This window comes from Neofelis nebulosa, chromosome 9 (genome assembly GCF_028018385.1).
Source record: "Neofelis nebulosa isolate mNeoNeb1 chromosome 9, mNeoNeb1.pri, whole genome shotgun sequence".
NCBI lineage: Eukaryota > Metazoa > Chordata > Mammalia > Carnivora > Felidae > Neofelis > Neofelis nebulosa.
Window position 1 is genome coordinate 128,114,166 of NC_080790.1, and position 14,755 is coordinate 128,128,920.

Consider the following 14,755-nt stretch of genomic DNA (forward strand, 5'->3'; position numbering starts at 1 on the left):
AAAAAATAAATTTCTGAGTAGTATTCTATTGTGGGAATATACCACAACTTTTAGTTTCTGGTTTTTGGCTATTATGATGAATAAAGTTGCTGTGAACATTCAAGTACAGGTCTCTGCATACATTCCCCCCCTCCCCCTTGAGTAAATAGAATTGCAGGGTCTTAATGTCAAGTGTATGCTTATCCTATCTATTTGTTTTTGTTTAAGTTTTTTTGAGAGGACAAGTATAAGCAGGGGAGGGGCAGAGGGAGAGAGAATCTCAGGCAGACTCCATGCCCAGCCCTGAACCAAATGAGGGGCTCGACTCCATCACCCTGAAATCATGACCTGAGCTGAAATCAAGAGTCAGACGTTCAACCCTCTGAGCCACCCAGGCACCCCTCAATTTTTCATTTCAATTCTAACTAGAAGACATAGCTTTTATTTATTTGTTTTTTTTGGTTTCAATTTTTAATTTAAATTCTAGTTAAGTGTATGCTTACCTTTATAAGAAATTGTGAAACTCTTCTGAAGTGACTATACCCCTTTTATTGCACCTGCAAGGTAAAAGTTAAGTTTGTATCGTTCCTATTGGGTATTTTCACTTATTAAATTTCAGCCATTTTAATGGGATTGGTAGTGTTATTGCATTGTGGCTTTAATTTGCATTTCCATGATGAGTAATGATAGAATAGTTTCTCATTAACCACATTTATCTCTTCTTTTATAAGGTGTCTATTTAAATGTTTTGCCCATTTTTAAAAATTGGGCAGTTTGTTTTCTTATTGTAAAGTTTAAAAAGAATATATATTCTGGCTACAAATTTTTACCAGATACCTTTTAAGGGTAATTTCATCTTTTTTTTTTGTCCTTCCTTTTTATTGTCTTAATTTTTTTGGAAGTACAGGCATTTTGAATTTTCAAGTACAGTTTATCAGATTTTTCTTTTGTGATTAGTGCTTTTTGATGTATTAAGAGATCTTTGCCTCCCCATAGGTTATGAAGATCTTCTCTTCTGTTTTCTTGTAGAAGTTTTTATACTTTTAGCTTTTATATATAGGTCTGTGATTCATTTTGATTTAATTTTTGTGTATGGTGTGAAGAAAGGATTGAAGGTCAGTTTTTAAAATGTGGATATTCTGTTCCAGAGCTGTTTATTGGAAAGATTAACCTTTTTCCATTGTATTGTCTTGGTAACTTAATCAACTGCCTGTATACATGAGGATCTTGTTCTGGTCTTTTTTCCCTTCCACTGATCAATCCTTATGCCCACATACATTGTCCTGATTACTATAGCTTTTATAGTAAGGTCTGAAAGTAAGTAATGTGAAATTTTCAGCTTCTTTTTTGGTGGTGATTGCTTTGGCTAATCCACGGCTTTTGCATTTTGATACTAATTTCAGAATCAGTTTGTGAATCCCTACAATTTTTCAATCACTCTGAGAAACTTTCTGCAGAATTTGGCTTGCTGGGACATCCTGAATTCTGGTCATTGTCTTGTCAATTCAAGATTGCGGGGCTCTTTTTGGGTCCCTCTTTCTGTGCTGTGATGTGGAAGTTGCTTTCTGGCAGAAAAGACTGGGTACTAGCAGTTGCCCCTTTCTCCTCAAATGTTTCCCTAATCTCCGGGACAACAGTTTTTCACTGCCTGTTCTCTGATATCTGAATATAGTTTGTTCTTATGATTTGTCTTGTTCACAGTCGGATGAGAGTTTGTTACTCTCTCGAATTAAAGCAGAAGTCCCGTAGCTGATTCTTGAGTTCATTAAAAAAAGGCTCTCCTCATGCTTTGGCTGAGTTACAGTGTTTTTTTTAATTTTTTTAATTTTTTAACATAGGTGCAAAAATATGTATTTGTTAAAAGTGTCTTTGAGCCTTTTTTTTTTTTTTTTTTTAAAGTAAGCTCTGTGCCCAATGTGGGGCTTGAACTCATGACCCTGAGAGGCAAGAGTTGCATGTTCTACCAACTGAGTCAGCCGGGTGCCCCTGTGCATATTTTATGGAGCAACTTTTGAGGCTACAGGATTAATTTCTGTCTGAAAGTTTTCCTGAGGAAGATAGGGTTGATGTTTCAAAGTCTCTTTTATTTGTTCTTGTATCTCGGGACTAGGAAACCAATCCAAACCAACTCTCGGTACCAGATTTCACGTATAACCATGAGGGAAATCATCTCTTTTCCAGGTTCCCTAAAGTTACTAAGTCTTGGGCCTCTCTGAACGTAACCTTCCTTCCACCTTGGTTCCTAAAAACTAAGAATAGGTGCCAGGCTCATATGCATTGACTTATGCGCAGTCTTTGTTTGTTAATGGTGGGCTTTTCATGCCTGATTAAATGAGAATGGTTCTCTCAGTTATGACCATTCAAGATAATGGTCTCAGTTGTCCAATTAATTACCCTGGTAAATCGATTGACAAATTTTTACTAAACCTTTGCAATTAACATTATTGGCATGGAAAGTAGAGAGGAGAGTCTTTACTTTTTTATTCAGGAGCATGCCTGCACATGCACGCATCCACTTCTGACATTTGAAGAGTTAGAATCAGGTGCCACTTTAAAGTGTTTTCAGTTTGGGGACGCCTGGGTGGCTCAGTCGGTTAAGCTTCTGATTTCGGCTCAGGTCATAATCTCTCGGTTCATGGGTTCAAGCCCTGTGTGGGGCTCGGTGCTGACAGCTCAGAGCCTGGAGCCTGTTTCGGATTCTGTGTCTCCCTCTTTCTCTGCCCCTCCCCCACATGTGCTCTGTCTGTGTCTCTCTCTGTCTCTCTGTCTCTCTGTCTCTCTCTCAAAAATAAATATTAAAAAAATTAAAAGCAAAAGTGTTTTTAGTTTGGCTAAGTGTAATTTGTTAAATTGAGGGCTAGAGGTAGATGAAAAAGAAAAAGGGGCTTTCTCATTTACCCATCAGAAAACATTAAATAATAATCCAAATCAAACAGCAGTTAAATTTCTTCACTAAATTTCATTCAGTCCTATGTAATTCTGTTTTGCTTATTCATCTTTTTCTGTAGTCTGCTCTAAAGAAGTCATCTCCTTTAGGTGTATAAAGAGATCTACACATTTTAAATTGTCCTCTAGTACATTTGTAAAGTTGTGGAAGTTCCCTTAGCTCGGTAGTTTATTAGCCCCAGAGTCTGTTTCCCGAAATATCAAGATTTAAAACTACTTTGTGCTGTCTTGTCCGTGAGGATCTTAGACTTGAGAGCAAATCGCAGAAGGAAAGAGAACCAACCACCTGTTTGGCAAAAGACGCTTTTGATGCTCTTCATTCATTCTTATGTATGAGTTTTCACCTGCTGTCCTTTCCCCTTAGTCCGAAGGATAGATATCCTTTTATTTACTGAAGTGTTTGTGGATAATTGTCTCAACTTTTATCTGGAAATGTTTTTATTTCACATTAACTTTGAAAGACTGTTCACTGGTTGTAAAATTGTGGCTTGACGGTTTCTTATTTCAGCACTTTATCTATCTATCTGAAATGTTTCTTGAGTGATTTCCCACGCATCTCGATTCAGGGTGCTACGTGCTGCTTCCGTCTGAACACGCCTCCTTCTGTGAGGCTGGCAAAAGACAGCGGTGTAGCCAGCACACAAGACTGTTGTTGATGCATGGCCGAGGACGGCGGTGGCTTTATAGCATCCTGGGCACTTCGCTTCCATGAAGCAGGAGTTGGGGCCCCGCACCAGGTGCTACTTCCTGTGGTGCTGCCTCTCTTCCCTGGAGGAACGGAGCAAGTCTTTTGTAAGGGGCATGTCCTCGTGGGAGGTAGTCCCCACCGGAAGGTAGTGCAGCGCTTTAAAGATGTTGTTCCATTGTTTTATTGTTGTGTCCGAAAAGGTGACTTTTATCCTTGTTCCTATGTATGTATGGTCTTTTTTCCCCTGTGGCTACCTTTAAGATTTTCTGTTTTTAAATGGTTAGACTCTGGTCTAGGTTTCTTTGTATTTGTTTTCCTTGGGATTCTTTGATCTCCTTCAGTGTTTAGATTGGTGTTTTGAAAAAGTTGGGTGAGGAAGTTTGGGCCATTATTACTTCAAGTATTTTTTTCTTCTCCTTCATTCTGACTTCTGTGACTCCGATTACATGTTTGTTAGACCATTTGATATATATATATTTTTAATGTTTATTAATTTTTGAGAGCGAGTGAGAGAGTGAGAGAGTGAGAGAGTGAGAGAGAGAGAGAGAGAGAGAGAGAGAGAGAGAGAGAGAGATTGGAAGGGAGAAAGGATGAGCCGGGGAGGGGCAGAGAGAGGAAGACACAGAATCCAAAGCAGGCTCCAGGCTCCGGGCTGTCAGCATAGAGCCCGATGCGGGGCTCAAACTCACGAATGGCAAGATCATGACCTGAGCTGAAGTCGGCTGCTTAACCAACTGAGCCACCCAGGTGCCCCTTGATATATTACATATACTTAAGGCTCTGTCCATTTTTCTTCAAAAAATTTTTTTTCTTTCCTGGTCAGTTACTTTTTCTGTCATTTCCAATCTGAGTAACATTCAAAAATAAAATGCTTTTACATCTCATCTTGTTCTCCTGACCCACTGTAGAAAGGGCCTTAAGAAAAGCTAACGGAGGAGCACCTGGTAGTTCAGTGGCTTAAGCGTCCAGCTCTTGATTTTGGCTCAGGTCATGATCTCGCTGTTCATGAGTTTGAGCCTCCTGTTGGCTCTGCGCTAACAGCAGCCTGTGCCCTGACAGCGTGGAGCCTGCTTGAGATTCTCTCCTTCTCTCTTGTCCCTGCTTTGCTCACGTGCATGCATTCTCTCTCTTTCTCTCTCTCTCTCTCTCTCTCTCTCTCTCTCTCTCTTTCAGGATAAATAAATAAAAATTAAAAATAAAAAAGCTAATCTTTGAGATGACATTCCCCAGCAGTGAAAAAATGCGTAGGGTTATTCAAAAGAAATTCATCTTTAACGACAGAAGTTTTAAAACCATGAGTTTTTGGACTCTCAGGCTATGGTATCTCCTGATCTTGGAAATTAACTCTTTGAAGTATAGTCTCTTACCAGTGTCTTTTACTTCATGAAAATTTCTCAAACCAATTTTTGTGTCATCTTAATTAAAATGAGAGCACTGTGTAGTTGGATAAAGAAATGAAGACATTGCCAAGGTCAGGGTAGTTAAGGGCCTTTATGTCTCATTTTACTAACATTCTAGTTTCTAAAGTTCTGTAATAACCTTCTAAAGAATTTTGATGTTAAAAATATTAGTAGCATATGAATGGCATTCTAAATTGTAAGGACTGTATCTCTGTCCTTCAGTTTAGTTCAAAATTGAATTACTAAAGTTTAAAGATAACTTTTAATGATAAATTCTGTTTTATTATGCCTTATAATTAAAATGAATCCAGCTCATGGATATCTTGTAAAGCAGCTAGTATTTAAAAACCAACAATTCAGGGAGTGCATGATGGCTCAGTTGGTAGAGCATGCGACTCTTGATCTCAGGGGTGTGAGTTCAAGCCCCACATGGGGCATGGGGCCTACTTAAAATAAAAATAAAAAAAAAATTAAGAAAACTGCTTTTAGGTTTCTATTTTACATATGTAGAAAAATTGACATTTGTTAATTTCATCAATTGCCTGCTGAGATATAACAACCTTTAAATTTAAAGCTTGAAAACCCAGTCTGTCAGAGTTGGGGTGTTTTTTTTTTTTTTTTGCTTGGAAGCTAGGAGTCTCAACTTGACATCATCAGTTTCCTTATATAAGGATCAATTTGCTTGTTTTATAGAACATCATAGGTTGTTTCCAGTTTAAGTTTCTATGATTGATGGATCTCGTTCCTCATTACAGAGCCTTTAGTTACCCTCCTGTGTTTCCCCCACTGCATGCTGATTATACTTAAATAAAAACGTTGATAAGGTGAAGATAGTTAAAACTATTTTCAAAGACATGTACAGGGATGAGTCAAGAATCTATAGTTATTGGTGATCACCTAAGAGCCATCCATCAGTCTTAACTGTTTTCTTTTTTTTAAAGACTGGTAGGAGTTAAAAAAAATTTTTTTTTAACGTTTATTTATTATTGAGAGAGAAACAGAGCATGAGCATGGGAGGGGCGGAGAGAGGGGGAGACACAGAATCTGAAGCAGGCTCCAGGCTCTGAGCTGTCAGCACAGAGCCCGAAGCGGGGCTCAAACCCACGAACTGCGAGATCATGAACTGAGCTGAAGTCAGACGCTCAACTGACTGAGCCACCCAGGCGCCCCGAGACTGGTAGGAATTTTTAATTAATGTGACCAGAAAACAGTAACTTTTTACTGAAACTTAACGCTGGGCCGGTTCTATTGAAAGGCACGTGTTCGAACAGCTGTAGACAGTGCAGTTACACTCAGATTTCACTCAGAAAAAAGTTACACTCAGAAAGAAGGAGTAAACTGTTTAGTTTTTAGTTGAAATGGTTAAGAGCTTGGACTCTGATATTAGAAAGACCTGGATTTAGTTTCTAGTTCCATCACTTACTAGATGCATGACCTTGAGAGAGTTATTTTGTTTCCTATAATCTTTCTTCTCATGTAAAAGAGCGATAAATTTGAACTCTACTTTTATCTGCTTTGCATATCAGAGGGCTGTGGTAGGGATGAAATGAGAGTAATAAATGGAATGCTTTCCACACAATATCTAGCTCAAATATTAGATGAAGTGTATATTCACTTAACATTAACTTAACAATTTTTATTTTATTTTATTTTAGTCTAGTTTAGTTTTAAATGTTTATTCATTTTGAGAAAAAGAGAAGGAATTTTAAGAAGGCTCCACACTCAGTTTAGAACCCATGTGGGGCTCAATCTCATGAGATCATGACCTGAGCCGATATCAAGAGTCGGACACAGGACGCTCAGTTGGTTAAGCGTCTGACTTTGCCTCAGGTCATGATCTCAGGGTTCATGAGTTTGAGCCCTACATCGGGCTCTGTGCTGACCGCTCAGAGCCTGAATGGAGACTGCTTCAAGTTCTGTGTCCACCTCTCTCTGCCCCTCGCCCACTTGCACTCTCTCTCAAAAATAAATAAACGTTAAAAAAAAAAAAAGTCGGATGCTCAACCAACTGAGCCACCCAGGTGCCCTTAACATTCTTAATATATTAGTGTTTTTATTTAAAAAAAAAAATTTTTTTTTCAACGTTTTTTATTTATTTTTGGGACAGAGAGAGACAGAGCATGAACGGGGGAGGGGCAGAGAGAGAGGGAGACACAGAATCGGAAACAGGCTCCAGGCTCCGAGCCATCAGCCCAGAGCCCGACGCGGGGCTCGAACTCACGGACCACAAGATCGTGACCTGGCTGAAGTCGGACGCTTAACCGACTGCGCCACCCAGGCGCCCCAGTATATTAGTGTTTTTAAATTTAACATTAAAATTATACAATATTTTATATAAATAGCAGTATATATTATATGTGTTATGAAGTGTACTTCGAAAAACATCTATGAACCCACTACTTGAACTTAAGAACTGGCTTAAGGTTGTTAGGTGCACCTGCTCCCTGTGTGTGTGTTTCTCCGTTTTACTCATCTTTCTGCTTCTGTCCCAGAAGTAACAGCTGTCATAATTCACTTGCATTTTAAAAACTTTAAAACCACATGTGTGTGTTCATGAGCCATGTTTAGTTTTTGTTTTTAGCTTTACAAAAAAATTAATGTACTTGCTTTTAAAAAACTTTTGATTCCGAAGTTGAGATCCAACCATATTGTGCATAATTTATTTGTGCCACTACTATATTATATATATGTGTGTATGTATATATATATATATATATATATATATATTTTTTTTTTTTTTTTTTTTTTTTTTTTTTTTTTTTTTTTTGGTATGACTTTATTTTTTAAAATTGGGATTCATGGTCATTAGAATGTCCTGGGTTTTGATGTATGAATGAAATTTCAGTGAACATTTTTGTGTATTTTGTTGCAAGAACATTTTTATTGCACTAAAGTTTTTAAACATAAACTTGATTTTAACTGCTGATGTAATAAATTTGCTTTTTGTGTAGAACTCTTTTAGAAAAGGTAAGTTTTCTTACTGAAATAGCCCTCTCTAATTAGCTAATTTATTTTATCTTATGCCAGTCATTTATTACTTACCACACAATTGGCAATATGCACTGCTGTTTTCCTTACATGAGTTTAAGTATTTGATTTTAAAGGACAACTTCATTAAAGTATAGTTTACATAAAATAAATTTCACCAACCTTAAAATTACAATTTGCTGAGTTTTCATAAATATAACCCATTACCACAGTCATCATATAAAACACTCTCACCACCCCCTAAAAGGTCTTTTGTTGCTTTGTGCAGTCAGTCCACTCCACTGATAGCTGGCAGCCATTTGTCTACTGTAGGTCACTAATCGTGCCTTTTCTTGCATTTCATGTAAATGGTATTCCCCTTCTGTATATAACGTACCTTCCAGAATTGTTCCACCATCCTTGGATATTCTTTTCTTTTTCTTTTTTTCTCTTGGCATTTCAGTTTTGGAAGCTTGTATTAATCTTCAGATTCGTGGATTTTCTTTTTTTCTTTTTTAGTTATGTCCAGTCAGCTGATGAGCCCATCAAAGGCATCCATTTCTGTTAGTTTTTTTTTTGATTTCTAATATTCCCATTTACTTCTTTCTCAGAGTTTCCATCTCTTTCCTTACATTACCCATCTCTTCTTGCTTGTTGTCTACTTTTTCCATTAGCGTGCTTACCATATTAATCATAATAAAAATCCCACAGTTGGTCTCCAGTTATTTTATCTTATTTTTATTTGAGAGAGAGAGAGAGAGAGAGACAGTGAGAGTGAGAGAGAGAGTGTGAATGGGGGAGAGGGGCAGAGGGAGAGAGAGAATCTTAATCAGAATCCATGCCCTGTGGAGCCTGATGCAGGGCTTGATCTCACAACCCTGGAATCCTGACCTGAGCTGAAATTAAGAGTCAGATGCTCAGCTGACTGAACCGCCCCATTTTTAGTGTTTTTAAAGAACCTGCTTCTTTCCTGTTTACTAGCAAATTTTGGAGGCTTCATTGCATATAGCATCAAAAATCTGTTTTCACTTACCAGCACTCATGGTTTCTCATTTAAGAATGTAGGTGACCACATAAAAACTTGCATATAAATGTTCAAAGTAACATTATTCATAATAGCCAAAAAGTGGAAACAATTTAAATGCCCATCAGCTGATGAATGGATAAATAAAATTGTATTTCTATACAATTAAGTGTTCACACACACACAAAATGAACTACTGATGTATGCTGTAACATGGATAAATTTGAAAGGATTATGCTAAGTGAAAGAAGCCAGTCATAAAGGAGTAGATATTTTATGATTCCATTTGTATGAATTGTCCAAAATAGGTGAATTTTTTAGAGCAGAAAGTTAGATTAGTGGTTGCCTAGGGTGGGGGGTGGGCAGAGGTGCTATGAGGTTAAACGGGGAAAAAACGGGAGGGGGGTAACAGCTAAGGGGTACTGGGCTTCTTTTTTGGGATAAGGAAAATGTTCTAAAATAGATTGTAATGATGGTTGTACCACTCTGAATATATTTAAAAAAGGCATTGAAATGGACACTGTGAGTCTATGGATGTGAATTATATCTCTATGAAGCTGTGAAAGAATATACCTGTTGTACTGAGGTAAGATCTCTATGCTGCCATGAAAGAATTTTATGGAAAAATAATATTACTTTTCTCATGGCACTGACCTCAGAAGGTTTGTTCTCTATGCCAAACATTCCTGGGTTTCAAAAATAACATGTTAATTGAAGTTACCTCCAGGTTTTCTAAAACCTTATTCTGCCTTTGTTATAGGATTCAGCTGCTAATTCTAGGGCTAATGTTAATTCCAGCACCATATCATTTTCATGTCAGGAAGATTTGTGTTAAAGATTTTCTTAAAAATGAATTCCAAGTTCATACACAAACCCATCTGCACTTTTCTATTTGTCCATTAAATATGTTTGTGAGATGCTTGAGTATATTATAGCAGTACATGCAGAAATTTTGCTCTTAAGCTTATAACATCAAGTAAAAAAAATTACCATGAAAGCCATAATTTTGGTGGATCTGCTGTTTTAGGGCTAATAAAGTGCTGTGGTTACAAGTGGCAAATGTGTTATTTTATTTTAGATAATCTGACCAAACTTAGTCCCTCAGCCCCTTTTTAGTGTGTGTGTGTGTGTGTGTGTGTGTATGTATTTTAAGGTCTTAATACTTTAGAGAGTCTCCTGTGAGAGGAAGATTTTTACTAGTGGTATTATAGTAAAGTGTAGAGATAATTATATGATGATATGTAAGAGAATATTAATACATTTATAATTTAAACTGATAAGAACAGATACTACACTTGATCTTAGCCAAAAGGCCGAGAAGCGATAATACATTTATAATTTAAAAGCTTAAATATTTTAATGTCAATCAAACAGCAATTTACTTTAAAAGTAACTTTTTTGGGGGCACCTAGGTGGCTCAGTTGGTTGAGCGTCCGACTTCGGCTCAGGTTATGGTCTCACAGCTCGTGAGTTCGAGTCCCACATCAGGCTCTGTGCTGACAGCTCAGAGCCTGGAGCCTGCTTCTGCTTCTGTGTCTCCCTCTCTCTCTGCCCCTAACCCACTTGCATTCTGTCTCTGTCTCTCTCAAAAATAAATAAACATTTAAAAAAAATTTTTTTTAAATGTAACTTAAAAAAAAATGTTTCTTTATTTTTGAGAGATGGAGAGAGAGAGAGAGAGAGAATGCGCGCAAGCAGGGGAGGGGCAGAGAGAGAGAGAGGGAGAGAGAGAATCCCAAGCAGGCTCTGCACTGTCAGCATAGAGCCTGATGTGGGGCTTGAATTCATGAAATGTGGGATCGTGATCTGAACTGAAATTGAAGGTCAGACACTTAACCAACTGACCCACCAAGGTGCCCTTAAAAAGTAACTTTTTTGAGCATAGGTCCTATACTACATAGGAATGCTCTTTCATTTTTTTTTTTTTAATGTTTATTTTTGAGAGAGAGAGAGAGAGAGAGAGAGAGAGAGCGTGCGTGCGTGAGTCGGGGAGGGGCAGAGAGAGCGAGGGAGACACAGAATCCGAAGCAGGCTCCAGGCTCCAAGTAGTCATCACAGAGCCCAACGTGGGGCTCAAACCCATGAACCATGAGATCATGACCTGAGCTGAAGTTGGATGCCTACCTGACTGAGCCACCCAGGTGCCATGATACAGGAATGCTTTTAAAAGAAAATTCCTAGTGGGGTGTCTGTGTGGCTCAGTTGGTTAAGCATCCCACTCTTTATATTGGCTCAGGTCATGATCTCATGGTTCGTGAGATCGCCCCGAGCTCCATGTGGCTCCGTGCCGATAGCAAGGAGCCTCCTTGTGATTCTCTTTCTCCCCTCCCCTGCTCTCTCTAGCTCTCTCTCTCTCTCTCTGTCTCTCAAAATAAATAAACATTAAAAAAAAGAAAATTACTAGTGATGGTTGTGTTTTTATTATTAAAGTCAAAAACTGAAAGTTAAGCTGGTTTGCTTTAGATGAGTCTTTCAAAATATGTAGAGAGAACTGTTAAAGTTGTAAGATCATCTTTGACATGAGCAACAAACTAAACACTAATTCCGTCACTGTAAAGCTCTTGGTGAAAATGGATGGAGATAACTTTTTAGTAATTGTTTACAGTCAAGATGCATAAAGAGGGCAGTTTTATTGGATTTGGAAAATACAGACAGAAAAAATTTGTCACATTGCTAATAACATAGCTCTTATAGTACTTAATTGTGTAACTAGATTAAGAAATATAATTGGCCTGGGCACCTGGATGGCTCAGTCAGTTAAGTGTCCGACTCTTGATTTCCGGCCAGATTGTGATGTCCCAGTTTGAGAGTGTGAGCCCCGCATCGGGCTCTGTGCTGACAGCACCCAGCCTGCTTGGGATTCTCTGTCTCCCTTTCTCTGCCCCTCCCCTGCTTGCTCTCTCTCTCTGTCTCAAAAATAAACAAACATTAAAAAAAAAGAAATATAATTGGCCCACTTAATCAGCTCAATGATCTAAAAAGTGAACTGCTGTACAAATAGTCCAGTTTATACCACTGTTATAAATGGCCTTATCATATGCCAGACTCTTAGAGTAATTACTTTCTTATGATTCTGTCTTTGTTTAATAAGAATATGTTTTTGAACCTGTGTAATATTTAACGTATAAAGCCTGCGTTATTTTGAAGTTGATATTGAAACCCTCTAAACTTCTGACCTTGAATAGAATTTGCTATGTATAACCATTACGTGCAGCTGGTGGATTCAAAATTGCCTGTTCTGGGACTCTGCTTTGTGAAACATAGTGTGTTTTGGACATGAATGCATGGCAGCTGACACTTATCAAGGATAACAGGAGCCTTACTCATTTTCACATTTTAAAGTAACTTTGAAAGCTTTGCGTGTGCACACATGCTCAGCATATGTTCCTAAGATTTAAATCTATTTTCCGTTATGTATTAATGAAACCAAATTTCAGTCTTTAATGAGCCTCAACATTAAACTTCTATGTGAGTACACAAACACCTAAAGACCAATAGTGTAGGGAATTTAATCCACTCCCATGGAATTTTATCTCTCATACTTTAAAATTATTACAAGTAAAAATGTGCCTACTGTATTCTAGGTAGCACTCTTATTACATAATGTGGTATTTGGCATTTCTTTCATTCTCCTATAAAATTTGGGCCTAATGTAGAAGATTGGATTGTAGAAATTATCTTTTTCTAATCAACTACTGGTATATTGCTCTGCTCTTTGAAAAGGTTTTTATAGACCTAGTTATTTTACAGGAGGGTGACATAAATAGAATTGGAATTGCATGATTTTTATTCTTGGTTCTTACCCTTTTAAAATTTTCCTTAAAAATAGATTGCGATAATATTTTAAAAAGAATTCTAGGATAAAACTGTGAAATTCCTGCGTTGGCAAACTTGTTAATTAAAATAACACCTTTTAGTGGTTGATACGGGTTTCAGACACTGCTACCCTTCGATATATTGATATGCAGATCGCACTGACTGGCTGCAAGGTAACAGGAGACATGCCTTGACTTCTGAAGATAAATTGGCCGTGCACAGCTGTGATCCCACTGTCTTTTCCTTTCTAGATGTGGTTGAATCGTGTAAGGCCTTTGATACCTGGGTCCTGGGTAGTAAGCGGAAATTTGGTTTTTTGTGTATGTGAGTTTTCACTCGGGCTTCTGATAAGCCTGTCTTGCGGTGTGAAGGTACCACGTAAATTGTGGATGTATTTTTCCTTAAATAGCTCTCTCTGAATTTGAAATATAAGAAGGTTGAGTTTCAGTTTTTCCCCCCATTTCCCTTTTGGCAGTTAAAAAGGAAGCCATTCTATTAAGAGTGATAAATAGTGAAAAGAATTTCAAATTTAGGCTAGTTAAGTTGCTAAGTGACTTTTTTTAAACATTTATTTTTGAGAGCCAGAGACACAAAGCACAAGCAGGGGAGGGGCAGAGAGAGGAAGACAGAATGGGAAGCAGGCTCCAGGCTCTGAGCTGTCAGCCCAGAGCCTGACGTGGGGCTCGAACTTATGACCTGCGAGATCAAGACCTGAGCCGAAGTCGGACGCTTAACCGACTGAGCCACGCAGGTGCCCTCTAAAGTGAAATGTTTTTAATTTTATTTATTTATTTTGAGAGAGAGTGTGCACAAGCAGGGGAGGGCCCGGGGTGGGGCGTAGGAGAATTCTAAGCAGGTTCCACGCTGCCAGGGCAGAGCCTGACGTGGGGCTCGATCCCGTGAACCATGAAATCATGACCTGAGCCGAAAGCAAGAGTCCTATGCTTAGTCGAATGAGCCACCCCTGTGCCCCCTCGGTCATCTTTCTCAGATCAGTTTTCAAATACATTTGGGAATTTTTCTTTACAATTTGCATCTTAAATAGGAAATTTAGCTTTCCCTTTTCTTTTGGTGCCCTCCATGTGTCCCCTTCTCCCTGGCCTGGCACCCTAGCTCTTTTTTTGTCACCTCCCATTTCCACCCTGCCTTCAGTCTAGGTCCGGGTTTCCATTCTGAAGTATTAACTGTGGTATCGGAGAGATGCGTGACTCCCTCTTCTGCTGCAGGTTATAGTTTGATATAATCAGTATTGTTACTGACAGTCATAGCTTTTCTTCACCTTCCTTTTAGGAATTTTTTGGTTTGGATTTTATCTATGAGCCTTGCGTTTGGTCCTGTTACCTTGTGCATGATTGGATTTCCCGACTGCTTTTGCTAGTGTAGGTCCTGAATTCAGTAGGTTTAAGGAGTCATCAATTCATTATGGTACATTTGCTCTTTGTCTTGGTCCACAGGCATATTTTTTATGTTTCAGCATGTTTGTGTCCTCCAAAATTAATAAAAAAATAATATCCTTTGTCATTATTATATTTGGAGTCCTGTTCTTTAAAATATTTATTTTAATTAAGTTTTTAATTTAATTAATTTTTAAATTCTAATTGATTTTTGAGAGAGAGAGACACACACAGAGTATGAGTGGGGGAGGGGCGAAAAGAGAGGGAGACACAGATTCTGAAGCAGGCCTCAGGCTCTGAGCTGTCAGCACAGAAGCTACTGTGGGGCTTGAACTTGTGAACTGTGAGATCATGACCTGGGCTGAAGTTGGAGGCTTAACAGCTGAGCCACCCAGGTGCCCCTTAAGTTTTTTATTTTAATTCCAGTATAGTTAACATACAGTGTTATATTGGTTTTAGGTGTACAATATAGTGATTCAGTAGTTCTGTATGTTAGTCAGTGCTGATCATGGTAAGTATATTCTTTAATTCTCATCACCTG

General features: G+C 38.2%; 1 protein-coding gene and 1 pseudogene across 1 annotated transcript in view; one reads left to right on the forward strand and one right to left on the reverse strand.

The window, feature by feature from the left end:
* Positions 1-14,755, forward strand: part of NCOA3 (nuclear receptor coactivator 3) — a 143,570-nt gene that overhangs the window by 79,078 nt on the left and 49,737 nt on the right. The window lies entirely within an intron of this gene.
* LOC131486475 (U2 spliceosomal RNA) lies at positions 10,234-10,329 on the reverse strand (annotated as a pseudogene).